The 23894-nt window shown below is 35.9% G+C and overlaps 1 protein-coding gene across 2 annotated transcripts in view; it reads right to left on the minus strand.

Moving 5' to 3' along the window:
- Nucleotides 1-23894, minus strand: part of DLGAP1 (DLG associated protein 1) — a 986787-nt gene that overhangs the window by 855366 nt on the left and 107527 nt on the right. For both annotated transcript variants that reach the window (XM_066246182.1, XM_066246181.1), the window contains exon 2: nt 1605-1765. The gene's annotated coding sequence lies outside the window, so the exon portion shown is untranslated. The remainder of the gene's footprint in view (nt 1-1604; nt 1766-23894) is intronic.

Here is a 23894-nt window from a genome sequence, read left to right on the forward strand (position 1 = left end):
TTATATTATTTAATCTTTACAAAAATTCCCATAGATAGCTATTCTACTGTTCCCACCTGAAAGATGAGAAAATTTAGAAGAGTCAGATAATTTACCCAATATTAAGATGCTGGGAAATGGCAGGGTTGAGATCATAAAATTTAAAATATCATCAATGCTCTTCAGAAATTAATACATGCCAGATTTAAAAATAAAAAATTTAATCTTGAAAAATATAGTGTCTTCCCAACTATAGTTGGCTAGGTGAAATTAAGGAAAATTCAACATAGTAAAACAGGTTATAGTTAAAAAATTAAAATCCTCATAGAGAAAACTGTATCAAAATCAAGGACTGACAAAGTTACAAAAGCCCTTATATATGTCTGTACAATCACTTAACATAATAATACCCATTTATTGAATACTTATTGATTGAGTGCCAAATCCAATACTAAGCACTCATTGTAAATTGGTTCATTTAATTTTCATAACTACCCCAGAAGTCATGGTGAAAATATATTAGAGTAAGGGTTCAAACTAGAGAAACCAATCTGTTCTCAAAGCTGATGTTCTCAGCCATCATGCTGTGACCAAGGGCATTCACAGACCTTCAACTTTCCTGTTTCCATTTACCAGGCTTTGCTTACTAGAAACATTGGGGATATCCATTACCTACAGTGTGTATAAAATATTTGAAAAGTTCTTATGCATTGTAGGGGAATATGCATTCTAAGAGATCTATTCCATAAATATCTTTCTATTTGTGTCTAAGAGATTCTGACTCATATTGAATATCATATCTATGAGATGCAGAATAACTTGCATGCTTGTGAAGAAGAAACTTAGGGTGACCTTTAAATCTCAACATCTATCCACCCAAGATAAACTCATGTCGTGGCCAGAGCTCCCATTTTCATCCCTTAGGTCTGGTCTCATGGCAGCCTCTGGAGTGTACTTCTAAGAGACAGAGGGTCACTTATATCAAATACTCTTTGCTTTCATCCTCTTCATCTCCCCCAGTGTCCCCAGCAGTAATCACTCCTATTCTTCTATCTGATTCAACATTACTGTCTTTCCCCAATCTCTAGTCTCTGTTTTGTTCATTAACCTTACTGGAGTGATTGGCTATTTAGTATATTGGAACAGAAAATTTTGAGGTTGAGGAAAAGATATGCAAAAGTAAGACTATAGACACTAGAAAGACAGGTAAGGAAAGCTCACAGGAAAAAACTTGCATAAACATCATCATAACCAATTTCAAGGAAACAGCCTTTTCCTTTTACAGTTGTTGATTTTATAGCAGCAGAAACAACGCAGACTGTAGCAATTACAGGATTCATAAAACTGTTTGTAGTTATATTTTAGAAGAAAAATGTTTGTCATTAAATTACCTTTGTACGAAATGTCAACTCTCTATATTCACATATGTAATAAAAATATCTTTAAATCCATCAGCATATGCTTAGCTCATGATAAACATATGAATCAATGTACTATTCTGTGGCAACCTATTTTTCCCCTCCACCAATAACTTTCCAATTTAAAACAAGGCAGAGATATTTCAAATAGATCATGACATCAAAATTATCACCCGCAAAATAGCAAATGTATTTTTAAACTCTTACCCAGTCTTAGTGAATCAAATGTAATCAGCTCTGCAACAACCTCATTAATCTGGGATTATATCTGAGTAAATTGGATGTCCGCTATCCTTTCAAGGAAGTGTTCCAGGAAAAGCTGTGAGCTGTAATTGCAGAAGGCTCTCCAGAACACTGTTCACCATGTGCTGAAATACAGAGGGGACAAAAAAGGAATGCAAATCTGTTAACAGAGCTTCCTAGTTACTTTTCACTATTATTTATACATGTTAAACTAAGCAAATAGCAGCCTTGCTCTTATCCTTTAACTCATAATTCAGAGGCAGGCTAGTCATCAAAAGCATGAGTTCCTGGTCAGATGACCAAGCTTAATGTTACTGCTCAGCCAAAGAGCACTGCTTGCTCTTTGGACAAGCTGTGTAGGCCCTCTGCAGAGAACTATAAAAAACAATTAAATTAACATAAGATAAGTACTTTTAGCAGTGTCTTATAGACAATAATTATTTTATTTTCCCCCTATTTATTTTCTGTTCTTCATTAAAACTTAGGAAAGAAGACAGTAAGAATGTCTATTTATTGAGCATACAATGTAAAGCATTAGGTAGGTGCTTTATAGAAACTAACCTCACTTAATCCTCAAATGAGAAGTTATTATTTTTTTGCAAATTAAAAAATTGAGATTGATGGAATTAGATATTTGCCAAAGTCAGACAATGAGAAAGTAGTAGAACTGGGATTTAAACTATGTCTATCTGCTCTTGAAAGACCTTGCTACTGTACTTCTGAACACTTTCATTTGAGGGGTGATTTCTCATATTTTTGATACTGTCCATAGCAAAACAGTGAACACAACAAATTTAACTCTTAAATTTGAATTAATATGCATACTAGTTTTTATAAACTTGACTTACACTTACTTACATTAAATTTTAGGAAGTAGATTGACTGAGACTGAAATTAACCAGTAAAATTCAGCACATGATACAAACAAATTTAAACAATAGTTAAAGAAATTTTTCTATCTACCTCTCTATCGTAAAGTATTTACAGTGACTTTTACAACCATAAAAAAATAACTAATGAAAAAGGCAACTTTTTCAAATTGCTTATAGTTAAATTTACCGATTAAGATTGCATTAAAGTCATTTTGATAAAATTACTAATTATAAATGTATTACCTTTATTAGAAATCTGCAAATACTATAAAATAAAAATGTTTAACCATAATTCTACCATATAATTGTAGTCATTGCTATAATATGGTATATTTTCTTCTAGACTATTTTTCTATGGTTAATTATTTTTTCTAGAGTTATAACACAATACTGTCCTATTTATGTTATTATATAACATAAACAGTTCAAAGTTTAATATAGTTTGTAAACATATTCTTTATAAAATAATGCAGTAATATAAATTTTATTTAACATTTTAACTATTAATGCTTTTATTATTATACAATACAAATCTATAATTTCTTCTGACCATACCAACCTCTTAAAACCATATCTTGAAGATTTAGATTTTTTGTGTTTTAATTGGTAGGAAAACCTGAATCTAACTTGACCTGATGTGAGGCCACTTATCCTCATTATTTATGACACAGTATGGAAACTCTTACACTTCACATTAGAAATATTAATGGATTTGAATATGGGATCCTGCCCCAGAATCTAGTGAGGAGCATTATATAATGTATCCTATATATTCCATAATACCATCCTGAAGTATAAAAAGTTCTGAATTCTGGAACCCTTAAATTTTACACAAGCAGTTGTGGAACTGAAATAATAGTAACACAGTCTTATATAGCATTCATCATTTGGCAGGCATATTATTTTATCTGCTTTACATATAATAATTCATCCAACACCCTGACAAAGTAGGTACTATAATTAATCCCATTTTACAGATGAGGGCACTGGAGCAAAAGGAACTCCAGTGACTTGCTTAAGTTCACATCAGTAAGAAGTGACAGACCTATGACTTAAATCCAGACAATCTAACGTAAGTATTTTTAAGTCACGATTCTTAATCATTGTGTTTTACTTTAAGAAATAGAATTACTAAATTAATAACCATTTTTATAATATTGATGTATATTAACAAACTGTCTTCTTAGAAGGTGGTATTTGTAGTGACTCCTTAGTGACGGAGAACAACAAAGAAATTTCTCATCATTATAACTTAGTTGTAATATATTTAAAAATTTTGGCATTTGGTAGGCAGGGAAAATTAATTTCATGGTTTGTTTTCATCTTAACTGGCTTTTCGTTATGATGATGAACATGTTTGTTTTATTTTTGTTATCACATTTCTTTTTTCTTCCTTCAATGATCTTTTTGGACCCTTTGCCCAAGTAGAGTGATCATTATCTATTAGGATATTCCTGTTTCTCATGCTAACATGCTCGGCCTCCTTCAGGCTTGCCACTCTCACCTGTCAGTCCCCGGCTGCTGCCGTTTCCCACTTGTGAGAGAGATGTGGTAACTGCAATAATGTTCACCTGGAAGAAGTCTCCTTTCAAAGCCTAAATCTAGAGAGGCTTGATTTCCTACTCTACCTCCCTCCCTTCACTGGTCCTCTTTCCCTCCTTTCTTCCATATCCTCACCATCGCTTGGAAACTGCTGGGAGAAGTTATTTGGAACCCCTTAGAATGTTCTCCTCCAATGACTCTTCTTTCATTGCAGCTTCTCATGACTCAGAGACATTCCATAATCTCCAACATTGGTGCCTCTCAGAAACTCCAGACTCTCTGAAGTTCATGCCTCGCAGTTATACTGTATTCTACACATTCTTATCATCAACCACCATCCTGGGCATTCTACGTTGTTCATTCAGTGAATAAATTTTATTCATTATGTAAATAATTCATCTAACATTCCCAACCTCCGATGTCTTTCTTGGCACCTCTGCCAACCTATGTCTAAGAGAGAATAAAAAGCCAAAGCAATCTCTTTCTACAAATCATCTTCAAAACACTTTAAATTTCTAGCAATCTAAGCTGACACAAACTCAACTATCTATCAGTCAGTCATGCAAACATGTTTGCCTTTAATATACCTATATATGAAAAATTTATTATCCCTTGTTGTCATCTATAAATTTTAAGGCAAAATGTTAAGACTAGGAGAATGGTCTCATTAAAAGCCGATCATACTTCCCTTGCTACAAAGCTTTGCTGCACGAGGTTCTCCGTGTCTGAAATACTTCTGTTGTTCTAAAATTTTGATCCACTATCTGAATAGCTAACTGGTGCTCTTTCTCCAAGAAACCCTGTGGTCACTTCAGGAATCTTTTCCTGACATCTCAAGGTTACTAGGTGCCCCTACTCCTGACTCTTTTTTCCCCCCAAAACACCCTGTATGTATTGTGTCCCTTATTCACAACTATGTTCCTAACATTGGTATGTAGCCTGTCACTTAGGGACCATCCTGTAAATACTTATTGAATTGATTTGAATGCAAAATGTTAAAATATTTTGAAGTCAAATATATCACTCTTTGATGACTGACACTACTTTTAAGCGTTATGTCCCTTCTGGAAAGTTAGTAAAAATGCTCTGGAAAGTTAGTAAAAATCTTTTTTTCCAGATTTTAATGATTAATGCCGGTTATGGACTGAATTGTACCCACAAATTCATATGTTAAAACCCTAATCCCTAATGTTTAGGTATTTAGAATGGGGTCTTTGGGAAGTAATTGGGTTTAGATGAAGTTATAAGGGTGGTGTGCCCATAAGGACATTAGTGCCCTTATAAGAAGAGGAGAGACCAGAGATTCTCCTCAAGATACAGCTGTAAGGTACCTATCTGCAAGTCAGGAAGAGGCCCTCACTAAGAACTAAATCTGCTGGCAGTCTGACCTTGGACTCCCTAAGCCTCTAGCACTGTAGAGAAATAAATGTCTTGTTGTCTAAGCCACCCATGCTATAACATTATCTTAGAGAAACGGAGCTAAGACAATACTTTTCAATGTAAAACTATTTAAATCATACAAAATACATTAATGAACTGTGTGAAGATAAGGATAAGAAATTTCTTTCTTCCAAATTCATAGCCTGTGACACAGTATCTTTTATCATGTATTAAATTCTTAAATATGTTTATTATATATCCATTCTTGAATATATTTGTCATATTTCAAGTTTCAAGTTATTATTTTATTCTAATATTTCATTTATTCTTTTGCTGATGTAATACTCTTAATTATTGCTGATTTAAATTACATTATCTGATAGGACATTTAACCTATAGATTATCCCATTATTTTTAAAATATATTTTCAGAATTATGCTTACATATTTTTCTGAATAAGTTTCATATCTTTTCATCAATTTCCCAAAATATCCCAAATAAGTGCATTTGGAAAGTTGATCAAACATGAATTTAAAAAGAAAATACATCTTTATAAAATTTGATTTTCCTATCCAAAAACACAATATGCCTATTCAACTTCTTAAATCTATTTATTTATTTATTTTTTTAATTTATTTTTTTTTCATTTTTTCGAAGCTGGAAACGGGAAGGCAGTCAGGCTCCCGCATGCGCCCGACCGGGATCCACCCGGCATGCCTACCAGGGGGCGATGCTCTGCCCATCTGGGGCGTCACTCTGTTGCATCCAGAGCCATTCTAGCACCTGAGGTAGAGGCCACAGAGCCATCCTCAGTGCCCGGGCCATCTCTGCTCCAATGGAGCCTTGCTGCGGGAGGGGAAGAAAGAGACAGAGAGGAAGGAGAGGGGGAGGGGTGGAGAAGCAGATGGGCACTTCTCCTGTGTGCCCTGGCCAGGAATCGAACCCGGGACTCCTGCACACCAGGCCAACGCTCTACCGCTGAGCCAACTGGCCAGGGCTTAAGTCTATTTTATATATCTCAATTAAAGTGTTAGTTTTTTTCATAAGATATATTTCTCTTGAAAATTACTCCAATGAATTATAAAAATTATATTGACTGGAATTTTATTTTTCCATGACAGTTTATCATTTCTATTTTTCTTTCTTCTTTCCCTACTCCATCCATTCATTCCTCCCTCCCTTCATTCCTCCTCTCTTCCTCTTTTTTTTCTCCTTATGCAAATTTAATTGTAGTATAACATACATCTAGAAAATTCAAAATCATAAATGCTCAGTATACTGAATATTTTAAATTAAATACACCCATGAAACCAGCATCCAGATCAAGGAATACAACATTACCAATTACGCCCCTTACCAGTCTCTATTCTTCAACCACTGTAGTAACAACATCATCACTTATAACACTATAGACTACTTTTGCCTATTTATATTTATATAAATGGAATCATACAACATATGGTTTGAATGGTAGGCAAGGGAAATTGTTTTGTCCTCTGTGATTTTTCTGATTTATAATATCTGTCCTCTGTGATTTTTTTATTTATAATGTTAAGTGGGAGACAACAAGCCCCAAAATGGAGTCACTTGTGCTAAACTCAAGTCACCCAGCTGAGACTTAATAACTAACACTAATTGCGGTTTCAGCCTCTGCCAGAAATGTAATCTTAACCAATCAGTCTGGAATTTCCTGGTCAGCACTAGTGAGATAATTCGCCCGACAGACCCCAGTTTTACAGCAAAGGAATTAGACCTTGCCTGAAATAGTCTACTCTTTGTTAGTCCCTCCCCCCTTCTGCTTATTAGAGTGTTCCGTTTCGTAGAACTCCTTGGAGCACCTTTCTGTTTACCACATGGGATGCTGCCTGACTTATGAATCATTGAATAAAGCCAATTAGATTTTCAAATTTATTCAGTTGAATTTTGTTTTTAAGAGTAATAAGAAATATAGATTTGGTTTTCCTTTTGTTCCTGGCACAGAGTAACTAAAACTCTTATAATTTCCTAAGCAATAAGAACAATGGTATAATCTTTTGTTATAATATTGTGTCTTTTGTCCTCAAATAGCTTCAATACTTGAAATAGCTCCAGAGTGATGAAAGTGAAGGCAGTTTCTTGTTATGCATAATAAGCCCCTTTCAATCACATCTGAGCTTTTGTTAATGAGGTGACTTTTGACAGCCCATAAGGATAGAAGCTGGTAGCAGTCCACATTATTATTGGGTTAGAACTTTCAGCCCACATCTGGACATCCAGGGAGGATAAAAGGGGCTGACAATTGATCACCAATAATCAATGATTTCATCAATTACTTCTATGTCATGAAGCCTCAGTTACATCCCAACAGGGCTAGAAGAGCTTCAGTAAGAACCCTAAACTCCAGGAGGACAGAAGATTCTATGTTCAGGACCTTTCTAAACTTCATCCTTTGCACTTGTCCTCTGGCTTTTCATTCATACGTTTTAATATCCTTTGAAAAAAACTGATAAATTAGTAAATAAACTGTCTTCCTAAATTCTGTAAACCACCCTATCAAATGAATTAAACCTAAGGAGAAGGTCATGCAAACTTCTGACTTATAGCCAGCTGGTCAGAAGCACAGGCAAAAACCCGAACTCGCAACTGGCATCTGAAAAAGAAGAGGGCAGTCCTGTGGGATGAGCCCATACACTGTGGGGTCTAATGCAGGGGTCCCCAAACTACGCCCGTGGGCCACATGCGACCCCCTGAGGCCATTTATCCGGCCCCCCGCCGCATTCCAGAAGGGGCACCTCTTTCATTGGTGGTCAGGGAGACCACCGCAAAGCGCGGCATCGCTCACGTACAGTACTACTTCTGGTGACGTGGGATGCACGCTTCACGGCTCTGGAAGCGCGTCATATCACTTGTTACGGCTAGCAGTGACAAATACGGAACCGGACATTGACCAGCTCATTAGCCAAAAGCAGGCCCATAGTTCCCATTGAAATACTGGCCAGTTTGTTGATTTAAATTTACTTGTTCTTTATTTTAAATATTGTATTTGTTCCCGTTTTTTTTTTTTTTTTTTTACTTTAAAATAAGATATGTGCAGTGTGCAAAGGGATTTGTTCATAGTTTTTTTATAGTCTGGCCCTCCAACAGTCTGAGGGACAGTGAACTGGCCCCCTGTGTAAAAAGTTTGGGGACCCCTGGTCTAATGCCACCTCCTGGTAGATAGTGTCATAATTAAGTTGAACTGTAGGACAGCCAGCTGGAATCTAAAGAATCTGAGAATTGCTTAGAGTGGGCAAACCCCCACATACTTAAAGTACTAAGAATAGAAGTATTAAGGTAAGCATTGAGAGTTAGTAAAGGGAACAAGTTTTTGTTTTGTTTTGTTTTTACAGCTCTTTCACTCCGTAGGACAAATATATTCAATGTGTCCAGCGTATTTGTTTTTCTTTATTGTTATATGGTATGATTGTACCACAATATATTTGTCTGAAAACAAAATCCAACTTCATATTAAGAAAATAATGCATACATACACGTGGGATTTAGTCTAGAGATGCAAGGTTGGTTCATATTAGAAAACATTTTTAGTATCATATGCCATATAGTTATCTCCACATATATACTAACAAAATTTCAACATTCACAAGTGCTCAAAATTTGGTAGTATGTCAAAAAGACAGAGGAGCCATCCTGAAGGAGTTCTCAATGGCCAAACATACAACAAAGTGAACCACAAACTAAATAACAATAATTAATTTCATCTCATGGAATAAAATATGTAACACCACAGATAATGACTGTTGTAAAAGAAAGAATCACTAATGGACGCTAAAATCAATGGGCAGGGTTATATGACAAAACAGAATACTCACACAGTCTCAATCTGTCTCCTCCACCCTCAAAAAGTGATTATCTACAATGGAAAAAATATCAGTTTGTAGTGGGACAAAACTGATAGAGTTCACCTCAGGTCAAGTCCTCAAATTTGGAAAGGGATAAGACATGCCAACATCATTTATCTTCTGATATGACACACTCATGTCACTTCTTTATTTTTGGTTTATTCTTGCCAAAAGTGAGTGATCTGAAATTAGTCACAAAGAACCATTGGACAGAATCAAAATTGAGAGATATTCTGTATGTAAACTGGTGAGTACTCTTCAAAAATGTCAAGTTCATGAAGAGAGACAAGGTCTAAGGAAATTCTCCAAATCTAAGGAGAATAAAGAATCATGAGAACAAAATGCAATGTATAATGCTGGATTTAATCTTAAACTAGAAAAGGACATTTGTGGCATAATTTGCAAAGTGTAAAGAATATTTATAGAATGTTTTGATGTTAATTTCATGATTTTATGATTGTACCAGTTACATAAGATGTTGACATTTAATAAGGCGGGATGATGAGTTTATTGAAACTCTGTAATATTTCTGTAAATGTTTTATAACTCAACTTATTTTAAAATAAAAGTTTTAAAACATTTTAGAAGCTCCTAGAAAAAGAGCAAACTAAACTCAAAGATAATAGATGAAAAGAATGAATAATAATAAGTACATAACTCAATTGAGTTAAAACAAGATATATAAAGAAAAAAAAACTATGTCAAACTTTGTGCCTAGAAACTGTTATTAAAAAATGAAATTTAGCAATACCATACAAAAATGAGGGCATAGTACAGTAAATAAAAGTGTCTTAAGAAAAAAATCTTTATGCCAGTTACTCATAAAACAGAAGAGAATCAAGAAACACACCCACACATATATGGGAACCTGATTTATAACCAATATGCCATATCCGTGGATATGGGAAAAACAATGAATTTGGTTTTTGAACAAATGGTGCTTGATAAATTGAAAATACCTCTGGAAAAGCATATAAGTCTTGACCACTTCCTCACACTGTATCCAAAACATTAGAAAATATATATGCCAGGTTGACTGTAAACTAACATGAAAGGTAAAAACGAGAAATGGCTAAATCTCTAGAAAAACAGTTAAAATTACAAAAACCAATAATACCTGGTGTTGACAAAGATAAGAGAAAGTAGAATTTATATGTGACAGGTTCAAGTGTAAATTGGTTCAATCACTTTGAAAGGTGAAATAGCTAAACCTAACAAATGAAGAGCATTTTGTCAATAATTCCACTCCTAAGTGTGTATGTGCACCAAAACATATGTAGCAGAATCTTCATACCTATTTTATTCATAAAAGCAAAAACCCGGCAATAAGGCAAATGTTCATCAGTAATAGAATTAGTAAATTATGCTATATTTATAAAACTTGACTGCTCCACAGCCACAGCAATCAGACTCTTGTTGCCTAAAACATGGATCAATCCCACAGAGATAATATAGAGTAAAAAAAGAGCACAGTGTATCATTCCATTTATATAAAATTAAAAAACAACAAAATTTCAATTTATAGTAGAAAATGCATTATAGTAATTATCTCAAGGGGTAATTAGGAGGTGAGACAAGGGATTTTGTTAGGCTGGTGATAATATTCTGTATCTTTATATTAGTGAGGGTTACACCAATGTATTCACCCATCATGTTCATCAAACTTTAGACTTAAGATTTATGCACTTCACTGTATGTAGGTTATATGTCAATGTCCATGGAAATTAAGAGAAAATACTTTTTCTTGAATTCTTTTCTCTCAGTTTTCATTGTTTAAACATGCCACATTATCAGACAGAGCTTTCCAAAGGACAGAATTAAAACCAAGCATTAATTTCTGAGAATGCATTTCTCCATAAAAGAACCACTTTTATCCTTTGACTTTTTGCTGAAGATAAATGCTTCTGCTGTTTATTACTTTTTAGGTAAAATAAATAATATCCTGTCTTTTACTATAAATACTGATTATTTTTTCTGTTTAGTGCTCATTTCTTCTCAAAAAGGGAGGGAATGTTAATTTTTAGATACTGTAGAGTTCAGCACTTTGTAACATCTAAGAAAAATATTTTTAATTTAAATGCAAAAATCTGATTGTTTTTGAAGAAAAAGCAAATTAAAAATGAGGCATTATATCTTTTGAACTAACAAAATACTTGAAACTATATACTTGGAACTATATAATGCAAACCAATGTATTTCAATTTTCCTTAACATCAAAAGTAAATATAATCACATTTTCCCTTGGTAATATAAAAATTTCTAGCATCTTCTATTTCTACCAACTTCAATCAACAAACTGAAAGCCAATAAACTTTAGTTAATTTGAAATCTTTTCAACCACAGCCATCAAGATTTTTTTCTCTGAGAGGAAATTTCACTTATAAAAACAAACAAATACCAACATACTTGTCCTTTCCTTAACGATTTCACATTCTGTTGTGGAAGCCAGGGAATTATAACTAAATCTCTAGTCAACATATGAAGCGTGAATACTAGTTGCACAAGTACTGATTTCTACCAATAGAAGATAAGATATATACTACCTACAGGGCTGGAACATGGCTGGATATAAATATATTGCTTGCTTAAATTCCATAGGGTAACTCTCTGAAGGCAAAAAGAAAAGGTTCAATTATGTGTAACATCTTCTGTTAGGAAATAACTGGGAAATACATATACATTCAATTTGGAAAAGCAAAGTAATAAAATACATTAAATCTGGCAGTTAGGATATGTTCCAATTATCTACAAAATTCATGTTTCACCCTTCTATTCAACACCATCACCAGGGAAATGAGATAATATTATGCATATACGCAATGTTATTTACAGATCTAGGGGGAAAAATGAGGAGCTGCTGTAGGGTCCTTTGCGTAATCATATTTTCCCTAAAATTTAGAATTTCTTAACATACAAATTATTATGTGCATTATACTACAGAGGTACTCTGTTGACTTTTGTTCTACTGTATTCATGGAATAAATAAAGTTCTCAGTTTCTCTGAATTTAACTCTTCCTACCACCATAACCAGTATTTCCACTTGTAGGTTGGATCTAATTACTGAAGTATTATAAGCTAGGTAGTGACATGTAATTATCTTACTAATTAATGCTCTCCAGGAGACTTTAAAATTAATATAGGCCACTCTGAAGAAATAATGGCCACTGAAATCACAGCCCTAACACACTGAAGTAAGCACACTCACATATGGTCCCTTTCTTTAGGAATTTAGCAAAAGATGGAGAGGAAGACCAAAATAGCCTGCAGAAAAAGCATAGACAGTATCAGCCACAGCTATCAGGAAAGGCTACCTCAGCAAACAGTCACTAGTCCTGTCTTTAGGATGCTCTCCAACAGTTATGTGAACTCCAGAGAAAAGAATATTAAAGAAGAATTACATAATCCTTTCTTCAACCAATTGTTAGCTTGTTTGCTGTAGATTTAAACACTGCCACAGGCTTCTAATGGTTGGCAACTCGCACTGTGGAAAATGTCATCGGGCTCTGCTAGCCTACTAGCTGTGCTCCACAGAGCAGAAAATTAAGCCTGACATATTTGGGGAGGAGTTTTCTGGTTTGTAAGAATTTATAAAAATAGCCATACTTATTTATTTCAAGGTCACATTTGTAATTTCTTAGGAGCTCTGAAAGAAATAATTGAATTTGATTATGCATACTAAAATCTTAAATCATTCTGACTCAAAATTTATCTAATGTTCTCTTAGGTGAACAGACTATAATTTCTAACTTAAAAAGATAGTATATGTATGTATGTGTGTGTGTGTGTGTGTATATATATATATATATCACAATAAGACATTTTCAAATCTACAGCATTTGAAAATAAGCTGAGAATAATCAATATCTAAACCATATAGTTCTGCTTCAGTTTATTCTGATTCCTTTGAATAAAGATAGGTCCAAATAACTAATCACTTATCAAACTATTAGAGTTTCATCATGAATAACCTAGATTTGATGTACAATGCAATAATTAATTTAAGTCATATTTGGCTATACTACGCTCAAGTTTATTTTGTTTATTTTCTACACTTTGTTTGAACTATGCTACTATTTAAAACTAATATCCTTCTTAGTAAGGAGTTTGTTTTGACACATCAGAAACATTTAAGTGAATTTTTCTCTCGTTATAAACAATAAAATAATTATATTTCAAAGATTTTCTGTGTCACACTTACATTACAAATCTGGAATAAAATGATAAGGTACTAAAATATGCCAAACAATAGATCATCATTGAAGAAAAATATTCATAGTACTATTTCTAGAAAATTTTGCACAAGTTTTATAATAACATCAAACCCCTTATTAAATCATTCAGAGGCATTTGCCACCCTCAAAGCAAGGATTCACCTCCCTATTTCTTGACAGATTTCTTTCTTACCCAACTTTGTTCTCTAGTGCAACCTAAAAGAGAAAAAAATGTGTCAGGCTTCTATATTTTATCTGCAATATGACAAGCCCATTTTATTAGACATGCCAAGAATTCTAGCCTTCAGAGAAAAATGCTCCCAATTCTCTTTGTTTCCCTGCACCTACTCCTTGTGTTTGTGCAAAGTTAGCACTTTCATCAACACCACTTTCTCTTACCATGGCTCATCAAGCCTTCTCCTCAGCGTTTCTTCACAATGGACAAAACCTGGAAGCTTTATTCACAATTGACAAAACCCAGAAGCAACCATCATGTCCCTCAACAGGTGAACGAACAAATACACCACAGTACATCCAGACAATGGAACATTATTCAGTGCTAAAAAGAAATGAGCTAGTTAGCTATGAAAAGATTCGGAAGAACCTTAAATGCACATTACTAAATTAAAGAAGCCAGTCCTAAAAAACTACATACCACATAGATCCAACTCTATGACATTCTAGAATAGGCAAAAGTATAGAGGCAATGATGAGGTCAGAGGTTGCCGGGGTCTGGGGGGTAGACAAGATGACTAGGTGGAACACAGGGGACTTTTAGGGCTTCTGATGATACCATAAAAAGATACATGTTATTACACAGTTGTCCAAACTCACAGAATGTACAACGCTCAGCCTTTTTAAAGTCCTATTGATCAAGATAATGACATTTACTTAGCGCCTGCTAAGTGCTAGTCACTGCTCTAATTGCTGTGAAGGACACAGATATACATAGGGCACAAGCAGCTTTCCTTAAACAAAGATAAATGTTCTCTCATTCCAGTTTGTTTTCTAAGATAGCCCAATTCCTGAAATTTCCATTATCTCCTAGGAGTCAAATAATCTCTCATCCGCTTAGCTATATCTAACATCTTGTCTTTTCCATAAGCTTTCCATTTGAATAAGAAAAGCCAACTTTGCCTCCCCAACAACCACCACCCTGAGTTCTGTCCACACTTCTGGCTTTTGTTCTTACTACATACCCTTGTAAGCAGCATTGCATGGAAATGTATAAGCCTTCATTCTTATTGGATTAATGTCTTTTTTTATTTTTATTTTTTTCTACAGAGACAGAGAAAGAGTCAGGGAGAGGGATAGACAGGGACAGACAGACAGGAATAGAGAGATGAGAAGCATCAATCATTAGTTTTTCGTTGCGTGTTGTAACATCTTAAGTTGTTCATTGATTGTTTTCTCATATGTGCCTTGACCGCAGGCCTTCAGCAGACCAAGAAACCCCTTACTGGAGCCAGGGGCCTTGGGCTCAAGCTGGTGAGCTTTTTGCTCAAACCAGATGAGCCCTCGCTCAAGCTGGCGACCTCGGGGTCTCGAACCTGGGTCTTCCACATCCCAGTCTGACGCTCTATCCACTGCGCCACCGCCTGGTCAGGCAAGATGTAATGTCTTTTATTTCATTTGTCAGTGATCCTCCGTATGTGACTCTCCACTACTTTCATTTATTTGGCTGTAAACTCCTAGAGATGAGGGACTTGTGACTTTTTGAGGCCTCAGCACAATTAAATACTATTGTCCTTTATGATAATGATGATTATCAACCTGGAATTACACATGTTCCTTCACTCACTGTCAAAAAATAAATAAATCCTCTGGGCTTGCAAATCAAAAGGCCATAAAATCAAGTACAACGACCAAATACAAGAAAGCAAGCTTTTGGGCAACGTTTCCGGCTCTCAGAAACTCTCCTGTTTTAAATTTATGTCAAAATATAGAGCATTTAAAATACAAATCACCACCGCTGAAGCTTTCGGCTGGCTGCTTAAGTTTACTCTTTCTCTCTCTCTCTCTCTCTCTCTGCCTGCAGAACACAGGGTTGCTGACTTTATGCTTTGTTTGTTTGGCCTTGTTTTCCCTTTTAAGGTCCCAGGGGATAAGTTGTCTCCAAAAAGGCTTCCCCTGAGCAAGGGACAGCAAGTCAGGACATCTTCAGGACACCTTGTGGATCACCCTTCGCAGCTGACAGGTTTCAAGCGACGTGAAGTGGCTACATCTGTTCAGTCAAGTTATTACAAGCAGCTTCAGGAAGGAACACCACACGGGGAGAAACGGCCACAGCACAGCCTCCTTGGGTGACCACAGGCTGCAGCTAGCCGCCTGTGGCTGGCTCTTCTCAGGTCTCACTTCCTCCGTCAATCTCACCTTTTCCTCTACATTAGGAAAGGCTTCCTGAAACATTTTGTTTTTGTGTTCTACTTTATGATGAGCAAAATTGCTTAAAGAAAACATTGTTGGACATAGGATGAAAAGCATTTTGTATCCTAAACATGTGGAAAACTTTAACTGCTATAAAATACTTTAAATATCTATACTACATATCCAAATAATATATAATACATATATTATTTGTATATAAGATTCATTATTGGTCCTGGCCGGTTGGCTCAGCGGTAGAGCGTCGGCCTGGCGTGCGGGGGACCCGGGTTCGATTCCCGGCCAGGGCACATAGGAGAAGCGCCCATTTGCTTCTCCACCCCCCACCCCCTCCTTCCTCTCTGTCTCTCTCTTCCCCTCCGGCAGCCAAGGCTCCATTGGAGCAAGGATGGCCTGGGCGCTGGGGATGGCTCCTTGGCCTCTGCCCCAGGCGCTGGAGTGGCTCTGGTTGTGGCAGAGCGACCCCCCGGAAGGGCAGAGTATCGCCCCCTGGTGGGCAGAGCGTCGCCCCTGGTGGGCGTGCCGGGTGGATCCCAGTCGGGCGCATGCGGGAGTCTGTCTGTCTCTCCCGGTTTCTAGCTTCAGAAAAATACAAAAAATAAAAGTAAATAAATAAAATAAAATAAAAATAAAAAAGATTCATTATTTGTGTGTGTGTGTCTGTGTGTATCCCAATTCTGATTTTCTGAGTTTTTTTCTGTCCTGTAGTTTAGCATTGAGATCATCAGTATTTAACAAGCTTATAGCAACTTTTAGGCACTTTGAAGTTAAATCGTCTCTGTCCCTCTGACAAACTGACAGATTAAAATTTGGAACTCCTGGGTTGTTGCTCACCGCCATTGCATTTACCCTAGAGCCAGAGCAGTTTCAGTGCCCAGATATGTACAACTTGGATGGGTAAGCTTTCAGGCTACGGCATAAATAAAAACATTCACTGGCTGTCACTTCCACTGGTGACAGGTTAAGGACTCTACGAAAAGCACAAAGTAGCTGCCTTCTGTGCCACAGATCTAGTTGATTGCCACACCTCCATATCTACTAAGAACAGCCTTCTTTTTTTATTTATTTTACTTTATTTATTCATTTTAGAGAGGAGACAGAGAGAGACAGAGAGAGACAGAGAAAGAGAGGAGAGAGACAGGGGGGAGGAGCTGGAAGCATCAACTCCCATATGTGCCTTGACCAGGCAAGCCCAGGGTTTCGAACCAGCGACCTCAGCATTTCCAGGTCGATGCTTTATCCACTGCGCTACCACAGGTCAGGCCAGCCTTCTTTTAATCAAACATCACATCTGTGTATGGGCATGTCACCGAAGTTAACCAATATTTTAAAATATGAGCAGGTTTTTTTTTTTAACAATTTCCAACCTACCTAAGAAGCTGGAGGTACAGATAGGCTCTGACTTTTCTGCAATTAGTCCCTTCTTAAAAAAAATAATAATAATAACAACAGGCCTGAACTGTGGTGGTGCTACGGATAAAGTGTTGACCTGGAATGCTGGGGTCACCATAACCCTGAGCTTGCCCAGTCAAAGCACATACAAGATGCAAAGATGAGTTAATGCTTCCCACTCCTCCACCCACCCCACCTTTCTCTCTCTTTCTTGTCTCTCTAAAACCAATAATTAAAATCCTTAAAAAAGTGACAACACAAAATTCTTGCCAGGATGTGGAGAATTTGGGTCACTCATACATTGCTGGTGGGAATGTAATAGTACAGCCACTATGGAAAACATTTTGGCAGCATCTTATACAACTAAACAGGCTCTTAGCATAGAACCCAACAATTGCAGTCTTGGACATTTGTTGCAGAGAAATAAAAACCTATGTTCACATAAACACCTGTACACAATTTTTCAGAACAAATTCTTCATAATTGCCCCAAAATGGACACAATCCATATGTCCCTCAATAGAAAAATACATGTCATGGGACACTGTTCAGCAATTAAGAGGAGCCATTTGATAGGCTTACAGCATGGATGAATCTTAAGAGAATTATGCTGAGTATAGAAGTTAGTCCAAAATGTTATATACTATATGATTCCATTTATATAACACTTTAAAAAAAATTCAGTGAGAGGAGGAGAGGCAGAGAGACAGACTCCCGCATGCACCTGACTGGGATTCATTCACCTGGCAAGCCCACTAGCAGATGATGTTCTGTCCATCTGGGACGTTGCTCTGTTTGTTGCTCAGCAACTGAGATTTTCTTAGCACCTAAGGTGGAGGACATGGAGCCATGCTCAGTGCCTCAGACCAACTCGCTACAATTGAGCCATGGCTGAAGGAGGGGGGAGAGAAGGGTGAGGGTGGAAAAGCAGATGGGTTCTTCTCCTGTGTGCCTGACTGGAAATTGAACCCAGGGCATCCACACACTGGGTGATGCTTTGCCATTTGATCCAACAAGCCAGGGTCTACACTCCTGAAGTACCAAAATTAAACAGGTAGAAACAGGATAATTGCTTCCAGGGTTAGGGATGAAAAATGAGAGATTTGTGGCTCTAAAGGGGTAGAGCGGGGCAGCCACAGGGCTATAAAAACTTCTGGATCTGATAAGATTGCATAAAATATCTATACACACACGTGTGCATGTATAACTGATAAAAATCTTAATAATCTCTGTGAAATATACCAATGTCTTCATCCTACTTTTGATATTGTACCAGTGTTATAAAAATTGTCATCAGTAAGGGTAACTGGGTTAAGGATACAGTTTTTGCAATTTCCCTTGAATCTACAATTTCAAAATAAAAAGTTACAAAATGAGCTCTGATATATTTACTCAACCATAAAAAGAAAGAAATCTCACCTTTTGGGAGAACACAGACGGACATGGAGAGCATTATGCTAAGTGCAATAAGCCATCAGAGAAAAACAAGCACCATATGAGTTCACTATATGTGGAATCTAATGAACAAAATGAACTAACAAGCAGAACAGAGACAGACTCATAGATAGAGAACAGGCTGACAGCTATGAGGGGAGTGTGGAGCTGGACAAGGGAGGTAGAAAGATAGAGCAAAAAAAGGACAAAAAAACCCTCATGGACACAAACAGGTGGTGATTGATAGAAACGGGGGGTGGAGGAGGGGATGTGGACATAGTTACAGCCGAAGACTTGACTTGAGAAAGTGAACACGCAATACAATGTACAAAGACTTGTTGTAGAATTAGGCTCCTGAAACATAGTTATATTAACAAGTACCACGAAACATAGTTATATTAACCAAGTACCACCCCAACAAATTCAATTAAAAATTGCAAAATAAGCCTGACCTGTGGTGGCGCAGTGGATAAAGCGTCAACCTGGAAACACTGAGGTTGCTGGTTCAGAACCCCAGGTTTGCCTGGTCAAGGCACTATGGGAGTTGATGCTTCCTGCTCCTCCTTCCTCTCTCTCTCTCTCTCTCTCTCTCTCTCTCTCTCTCTCTCTCTCTGCTTTCTCTCTAAAAAAATAATAAATAAAATCTAAAAAAAAAAACTTAAGAAAAACTGCAAAATAAAAGTTACAAAATGAAAGAGAAATCTTCTCTTGAGTCCTCTTTACTTTTCTACCTGCGGTTCTCTGCTTCTCCTCTATTCCCTTTACAGCTATCTTCTCAAAAGCTGTCTGCGTTTATCTGTAACACCTCTTCTGTACTGCTATTTTTAATCTGCCCTCCACTACTTCCTCCAAAAATGCCCCTTTCAAGATCACCAGTGACAGCCATGTTCCTCATTCTAGAGGTCAGTTAATTTTCATCATGAAATCTATCATTTCTGACCCAATGATCGAACTTGACAGATGTGGTTACGTTTGCCTCTTTATGGAGGGTTCCTGGTCTTTCCTTTTGCTTGTGAGTGGCTCCCTGTCAGTCTCATTTGGAGGTTCCTCTTTATTTCCCAGAAGCTTCTCTTTTCTGTCTACCCATTTCCTTGGTAAACTTACCTATTCTCCCGGCTTAAAAATCACACAGAAATATTTTTTTAATTAAATAAAAATTATCTATCCACTGGCAGCTCCCAAATTTATATCTCTAGTCCAGATCTCTTTCCTGAATGTTAGATTTGTGCCGACAGCCATTGTAAATATCTACGTTGCAAATGCAGATAATAGGCATCTTAAACTTTACATGCCCTAAACTAAACGCTTGATAGCCTACCAAATTTGTCCATTCCATTCTTTTCCTATGTCCAAAATTGACAATTCTGTACTTCTTGTAACACAAGCCAAAACTATTGATGCCACGATTTTCTCCTCTCACTTTCTCATGTACATATTATGCCAGAAAACCCTGTTGGATAAACTGGCCATATTCCTATTCCATGAAGTTGATGTTCTGCAGGTGAAGGGAAACAAACCATATCCAGGCAAACAGTTAACTACCAATATAACTTCAGATGATGGTCTGGGACCACAAGAAAATAGAATGATAAATGGCTGCAAGGTTACCTTTAAGTTGGGTGATCAGTTTATTTCTCTGAGGTGACATTTGAGCACAAAGGTGACTAAAATGAACTAATCACTCAAAACCTGAGGGAAGAATGATTCTGAAAGGAGGAAAAGAAAGTCAGAATACCCTCACCGGTGTGACATGTATGAGAAACAGGAATGAGGCCAGCGTGTGTGCAGCATTAAAATGGGAGGGGGAGTTAGAGAAGGTGAAGAGGGAAGTCGGCACTTGCTCAATTTCAGTGACATCGAGTAAGGAGTCCAGGGTTTTCTTCAGCTTTATTGAGGTATAATTGACAAATAAAATTGGGTGCTTTTAAGGAATACAGTGTGGGGATTTGATATAGAAAGACATTGTGAAAGAGTAATTACCACAATCAAGCTAATTAGCACATATGTCACTTCACATGGTTACCACTTTGTGTGTGGTAATGAGAACACTTGAGATCTACCTTCTTAGCAACTTTCATATATACAATCCAGTAAATTTTAGTCACTGTGCTGCACATTAGATTCCCAGAATTCTATGAGTTCAATCTTTTTAGATTCCACATATAAGTGAAATCATACAGTATTTGTTCTTCTCTGTCTTATTCCACTCAGCATAAAGTCCTCCATGTTCATCCATGTTGTTAAAAATAACAGGTGTTTTTTTTTAGCTAAATAATATTCAATCATTGTATATTGTACTAATAGTCAATGTAACAATATTTATTGTGTATGTGTGTGTGTGTGTGTGTGTATAAATAACATATTATTTATTATGTAATACTGACAGGCACTTTTGTAGATTTCTATAAATAGAATTTCTATAAATAGAATCTATAAATAGACTACAAATAGAATTTGTAGTCAAGTGCCAAAACTGTCCATCAGTACATGGTTCCTTTGTGTTACCCATTTAAAGTTACACATCCCTCATCCCCAACCCTTGGCAACCATTAATCTATTCTTCAACTCTATAATTTTATAATTTCAAGAATGTAAAATAAATGAAATCATACAATATGTAACATTTGAGTATTAACTATTTTCCCCCTTTTTTAGAGAAAGAGGGGAAGGAAGAGAGGTGAGAAGCATAAACTCCTAGTTGTGGCACATTAGTTGTTCATTGTTTGCTTCTCATATGTACCTTGACTGGGGAGAAACACCAGCAGAGCCAGTGACTCCTTGCTCAAGCCAGTGACCTTGGGCTCAATCAAGCCAGTGACCTTAGACTTCAAGCCAGCGACCTTTGGGCTCAAATCAGCAACCATGGAAACTTGTCTATGATCCCACACTCAAGCTGGTGACCTCGGGGTTTCAAATCTGGACCTCAGGGTTTCAGGTCGATGCTCTATCTACTGCACCACCACCAGCCAGGCTTGGGTATTAACTTTTTGCACTCAGCATAATTCTCTTAAGATTTATCTAAGCTGTTATACCTATTAGTGTTTAGTTCCTTTTTATTATAACTATGTTGCAATGATAATTTTAATGATTTATTACTGAAATTAAATTAATATTTACCTAAGGTATACTGTGGTAAATCAAGATTCATGTTGTAATTCCTAGAGTAACTACTGATAAATATAATACAAAATGTAGTAAAGAAACCAACAAAAATTTAACATGTCATACTATAAAATATTTCCTTAATATCACAAAAGGAAGCATAAGAGGATGAGAGGAACAGAAAAGACAGGAAACACAGAGAAAAAATAGCAAAATATATAAATCCAACCATATCAATAATTATATTTAATGTCACTGAATTACATATGGTGATCGAAAGATAAAGAGTGTAAAGCTAGAATTTTAAAACCACAAACCAGATTGAATATATGCTGTCTAGTAGAGGAGACTTTCAATCTGAAGCACAAATAGGATGAAAGTAAAATGATGGTGATAGCTATAACATGAACACAGTCATCATAAAAGAGCTGTAGTGGCTATCCTACTTCTGGACCAAGTAGATTTTAAGACAAAGATTTTACTAGAGATAAAGAGGGACATTTTATAATGATAAAAGGGTCAATTCAAAGGCATATATAACAATTTCAAATGTATACACAACTGATGACAGAGTTTCACACAGTACAAACAAAAATCTGACAGAATGAGAAACTGATAATTTGACAGTAATAGCTAGAAACCTCAATTACCCTTTTTAACAATTGCTAGAACAACTAGACAGAAAATTAAGCGTTAGAAGACTTGAACAACACTATCAACTACCTTGAAGTAACTGGAATTTATACAACACTTTCTCAAACAACAGCAACATATGCTATTTTCAAGGTCACATAGAACATATTCCAAAAAAGACTACAGGCTAGATCGTAACATAATCTTGATACAATTAAAAGAATAACAATGATACAGTGTGTTCTATGATCACAACAAAGAAAAAATAAGCAACAGAAAGAAATTTGAGAAATCCATAAATATTTGTAAGTTAAACAAAATACTTCTAAATAACCCATGGATCAAAAAAGAAATAATAAAGCAAATTAGATTATATTTTGAACTGAATGAAAACCAATATGTAACACACCAAAATTTCTGGCATGCAGGTAAACAAGAGTGAAGAGGAAAGTTACACTTTTGTTCACCAACATTGAAAATCAAGAAACACAAGAGCAAACTAAACCCAAAGGGAGCAGATTTCATCATCATAAAAAACTCAAGAAAAGGCAAATTCACAGAGACAAAAAGTAGATTAGGGGTTGCCAGGGGCTTGGAAGTAGGAACAAGAATTGACTGCAAACAGCTGAAAGGGTCTTTTTGAGATGATGGGAAATGTCCTAAAACTGTGTTGGTATAATGATTCTGTAACTTAAAATCATTAAATAATACAATGAAAATGAGTGAATTTAATTCTGTGCAATTTATACCTCAATAAAGCCATTAAAATACAAATGACTCGATGGGCAGTGGAAAAAATATTCATATGTGTATGTGTCACTTCCCCAAATAAATGAAATTCCATATTACTAAACTGAGCTATCTAGTGTTTAGCACAGATTAAAAAATAAAAAATAAATTTATTTAATCTTGATCTTCAGAATTTTATAGTCAATAAAGTTTTCCTCTATAGTTTTATCCATTAAAAATATTTTAATAACTATGTGGCTATTTTGTTCTTAAAATTAAAATTTATATTTAATAGTAAGTTAAAAGCTACATCTTTATTTCAACAATAATGTGGATAGCATAGCCATTAGTCATAGACTATTTAATAATATCAGTATATGTCTTGTCTCTCCTCTTTAGCAAGATACTCTGATTTTTCAAGTGAAATTACATTGAATACAACATATCATGAAAATTTGGGGAAAAGAACTATAAACATATTGTAATAGTGATTTAGACTTATATTCACCTGATATAGTTAGGGTCACATTTGACAATAAAACTCATCTAAGTCTGAATTCCATTGACCAAAGCTCCATTATAAAATGAATTTTACTGAAACCTTGAAAACAGTCCATCTGGGTCATAAATACTAAATAACTGTTTAGGATGTTTTTAGTTGTAAACAAATCTATGTTTAATCAAAGTATCAAAATG

The sequence above is a fragment of the Saccopteryx bilineata genome, chromosome 11 (assembly GCF_036850765.1).
Source record: "Saccopteryx bilineata isolate mSacBil1 chromosome 11, mSacBil1_pri_phased_curated, whole genome shotgun sequence".
NCBI lineage: Eukaryota > Metazoa > Chordata > Mammalia > Chiroptera > Emballonuridae > Saccopteryx > Saccopteryx bilineata.